The sequence below is a fragment of the Empidonax traillii genome, unplaced genomic scaffold, assembly GCF_003031625.1.
Source record: "Empidonax traillii isolate 1590-97213 ecotype Southwest subspecies unplaced genomic scaffold, ASM303162v1 scaffold34:size3740991, whole genome shotgun sequence".
Taxonomy (NCBI): domain Eukaryota; kingdom Metazoa; phylum Chordata; class Aves; order Passeriformes; family Tyrannidae; genus Empidonax; species Empidonax traillii.
Genome location: NW_020955227.1, coordinates 2,961,984 through 2,966,335, shown reverse-complemented (window position 1 = coordinate 2,966,335; position 4,352 = coordinate 2,961,984). Strand labels below are relative to the sequence as shown.

The 4,352-nt window shown below is 56.5% G+C and overlaps 1 protein-coding gene across 1 annotated transcript in view; it reads right to left on the bottom strand.

Moving 5' to 3' along the window:
- The window catches only part of BRINP1 (BMP/retinoic acid inducible neural specific 1), an 89,363-nt gene extending 86,103 nt beyond the window's left edge, over positions 1-3,260 (bottom strand). Inside the window, exon 1 of the mRNA XM_027877864.1 lies at positions 2,957-3,260. The gene's annotated coding sequence lies outside the window, so the exon portion shown is untranslated. The remainder of the gene's footprint in view (positions 1-2,956) is intronic.
- Positions 3,261-4,352: the final 1,092 nt, after the last annotated feature.

Sequence of the window (4,352 nt, the reverse complement as noted above, 5' to 3'; positions counted from 1 at the left end):
CAGGGGTACGGGCAGGGGCTGCCCCGCTCTCCCGGCGCTCGGTGGAGCCACAGCGCCCCCTCCTGGGGTCCGGCGGCAGCGCCCTCGGGCCGCGTTGGCGCAGCGGGCGCGGAGCGCGGGGTGTGTTCCCTTCCCGGGGGGGGGTCCCTCTCTGCCTTCCCATCTCCGAACGCCGCGCCTCGGGGTGCTCTGGGGGCTCTTCACCCTCATGTCTGTTCTTCAGCGCTTTTTGTTTTGTGTTTGGGTTTGTTTGTTTGCTTGGGTTTTTTGTTTGGTTTTTTTTTTGTTTGTTTGCTTTTTGGTTTTTGTTTTTTTGGGGTTTTTTTTTGGGGAGAGGTACTGATTAATTTTTTCCTGCCTGCTCAACGTCCCTGCATCAGCTATAAACATCGAGTCCTGGGTAAAGTCTAAAAATCCCCATCCATTTCTGGAGGTGGGCAGGGAGCCAGGCGTGGATGTGCCGGTTCTAGAGTCAGTTCCTGCGGTGCTTTCCCGAGCAATGAGCCCAGAGCAGGCACTGGGGCTCCTGCCTGAGTGAAAATGGGAGGGTTTGGCATTGAACTATTTCTGTCACACAGACAACAATGATTATTGTCTGCTGGCAGACCCATTCCCGCATAGTGTTTAGCACCAGCCTTACACGTACTTACAGTGTAGTAAACAGTGGAGGTGAGTGAGGAGGGAACACAGACACATCCCCCATCATCTCTTTTGGGACACCTTTTACCTATAAGCAAGCCAATTCACCATATGTTCCTCCTCTCTAAAGTTTTAATACACACTTTAGTCGGCCTCATTATATTCCTGCTCTTGGAGGATTGCACAGTATCCTGACTAGGCCCTATGGAAAAAGGGGAAGGGGAGGAAGGTCAGAGGGGGAGGTTAAATACCTCTAACACCAGTGACATCATCTCCCCCACACATACTAAGTCGTCTGTGATCAAAGGGGCTTGCAAAGGGAGCATCTGTACTCTGAGGATGGGAGGGTTTCACTCTGAACCAGCGTAACACTGAAGTGGAGCCTTGCACCATGTGTTTTAGCAGTGGATGTGTGTGTGGTTTTGCTCACACACACACACACTCACACCTGCTAAAAAGCACTGTAGCTCCAGCAGAGCTCTTCCCTTACTCCCAGACTCCAGCTCTTATCAGAGAAGGCATGATGGGTATGGAATTGCCACTGCACCCCCAGCCATCTCCCTGCTCCCCTGTCTGCTGCTCGTCTGCCTTTCTTTCCAGGAGGAAAATCATTCCTGGGAACGTGCAAAGAGCAGTAAAACAACCGTAGACACATAAAATGTAGCAGCTTTTCTGCTGAGTCGCAAAGGGCTTTGGAGTCAGACAAACCCCAAATCAATGCCTGGAGCAAACTACAAGGGAGAAAACTACGCTGGAGGAGCAAACCACCTACTGCTAGCTCTGCAAAGAAGACAAGCATGTGTGTGCTCATGTGAATGTCTGAAGGCTTGATTCACATAATAAGAATAATCAATGCAGCTATTTCTGTGGATCCAGTCTGTGTGTCTGAGCGTGGGGGAACTGCGGGGCCGCAGAGCTGGAATAGGTGTTTGCATCCATGGGAGAGCGAGCCCGAGATGCTGTGTGTGAGCACGGGGTGGGCTGTGCGAGTTCCCAGCATGTGTTTGGTGTGCTTAGCGTGTACATGCATGAGGGAGAGCACGGTTGTTTGTCTGTGCGGTGTGTGGGAGGGAGAGAGTCCGAGTCTGTCTGTCTATCTGTCGCTCACAAGCAGAGCTGATCGATATTTTTTACCTTTATAAGGAATTTTTTTTAAAAAAACCTTTCATATTTCTTACATCGAATCCATACCTCTTTACTTACTACCTCCTCCTCTCACTATCCTCCAAATACTTCTCTACAACTCCTTGGAAAGCAGCTTTACTGTCATTAACAAATTATTATTATGCATCCAGATGAGCAGCCAGAGTAAAGCATGAAGGAACCTTCCATCCTGCCTAGTGCAGATGTCAATCACACGGCTAAATTCAGACACCAATTCTGCCAGCGTTTCATCTGCTGCTGGGTTCCCTCCGGGAAGAGGAGGCTGCATCCAAGAAGTGACACCCCCTTCCCTTCCCCACTCGCAGGTACCAGCACGGGGGGATTCTCCAAAACCAAAACACACTCTCACGCCTACAACCCTCTTCAGATCGTCTCTGGGGCTTTAGTCCCAGACTGTGGTGGACCTCGGGGATGATGCAATGGTGTGGAGATGTCCTCCCCCCCGTGCCCCTATTCCCCAAGGACTGGAAAAAGGCAAAGTTATGCTCCACACCAGCCTCGCGAGCAGCGCTGAGAGCTGAGCGGGGGAGACCCATCTCCTGCCCACAGCCCCCCGCCATCGGCGCCCTCCCCCGGCTCTGTCGCTGTCTCCCATCCCCGCTGGAAGTCGAGGCAATCAGCCCGGTGTGGGATTCGAGGCGACAGACTTTCCTTTTTTCCTCCGCGATTTGCTTGTCACTTGCGCGAGCGGAGCAGCGGATTAAGTGGAGATGACACCATCTCCTTGGGGACGGTCCCCCCCCACCCCCCCCGCTCCGGGATGTATCGATACTCCGGAATACAGATGGATCCCGGCTGCCTCCCACCCCCACCGCCGCCCCCGCCTCTCCGCCAGCCCCGCCGAGCCGGGGGCTGAGCCCCCATGGCGGGGCATCCTCGGCGGGCTGCGCCTTGCCCCGGCACGAACCAGCGCTCCCAGTCTTCCCAGTGCCGGCGGATCCCGGCCCCTCGCTCAGCACCACGCACTCAGAACCGCTAACGGGGCTGCGGGACTTTTCCATCCATCGCCCCCGGTGCCCGGGGCGGGGGTGCGGGCGGTGCGGGCGGTGCGGGCGGAGGGGCCGCGGGCGCGGTTACACAACGCGGGCAGGACGGGGGAGCCCGGCCCCGGGCACGGGCAGAGCCGCAGCCGCAGCGCAGAGCTCGCCTTTACCTGATGCTTAATGTCCCTCTCTGGCGGAGATCGGGTCGCCCGTGGGTTTTATTCGGCTCGGTAGGAACTTGTGGGAGAGCTTCTCTGTCCAGCTCGCATACTGGGTGCGGGGCTGATGCTGCAGGCGTGAAAATCCTGGGGCTCTAGCAGTCCTTTTCATGCTCAGACAGAAAATCCCCTTCCTTGATCCAGATCGCGGGCATTAAGGGCAGAGGCAAAAAAAAAAAAAAAAAAAAATCCTTTTCTCCCCTTCTTCCTTTTCCTTTTTTTTGCCTTTTTTTTTTTTTTTTTTTTTTTCCCCTTCCTGTGCTCCCCCCCTCTCTTTTGCTGCTCAGTTGGTAGCCATCGGGGGAAGGAGCAGAGGCAGCAGGGAGAATGGAGAGGGGGTTAGAAATAAAAATGAAAAGGGCTCCAGGAGGGAAGCGAGAGGCTGGGCTTGCCACAGAGGGAGGGGCTTGGAGCGGGCTGGAGAGGATGAATGGGGAAGAGGAAAGCAGGGAGGAGCCCCAGCCTGGCCATTTTATTCTAAGAAGTGTTTTGTACATAATTAGAGAAGGGGAGGGGCTGGGGGCAAAAAGGAGGGACTTAAGCTCCGGCCAGACGGAGCCTGGGCCGTGGGAAGGGAGGATGAGCCCAGGGAGGGCCGCCGGACGGGGCTGAGGGGGGATCTAAACTTGTCTGCTGAGGGCAGATCCGAGGGGATTTGGGGAGGAGGCTGCAGCGGGACCAGTTGCCATTCCAGGCAGCTCTCATCCATTTATTTTTTTTTTATTTTTTTATTCCCCTCACACGCCTTCTATTTTCAACTCCCCGGAGCCAGACAGCGCGGGGCTCCATCGGCTGGGGCGAGGGGAGCAGGATGGTGCCCATCCTGACTCCACACCGGGGGGGTCCCACCCTTCCCTGGGGAGCTGGGGGGGAGCCGTTCCCGCATCCCCGCGGTGTGGATGAGGTTCAGCACCGCGGACAGCGCCGGGAGGACGGGCGGGGACGGGGAAGGGGGTTCGGGGGGTTCGGGGGGCTCGAGGATTCGGAGACCCTCACCGCGTCCTCGGCAGCGGCTCGGAGGGATGAGCCAAGTGGAGCTTCCCTGGAAGGCAGCGGGCAGAGCTCCCAGTGCCTCCCGACCCCGGCTGGACCCGCCTGGCAAAGTCCGACCGCTGAGCTCGGGGAAGGTTTTGGAAGGGAATGGAGATGGGGATGCCTCAAGGGCGTGACCCACCCAGACAGATCTCGGCAGCTCAGCAAAGGCAACCCGTGTAGGGAGAGCGTTGATCAGCGCCGTGATGTGAGGATTCCAGGCAGAGACCTCTAAGAAAAGTCATTCAGGGCTGGGTTGGGCTGGGCTGGGCTGACAGAGGGAAAAAAATCAGTCACCTCTTGCAGGGTATGTGGG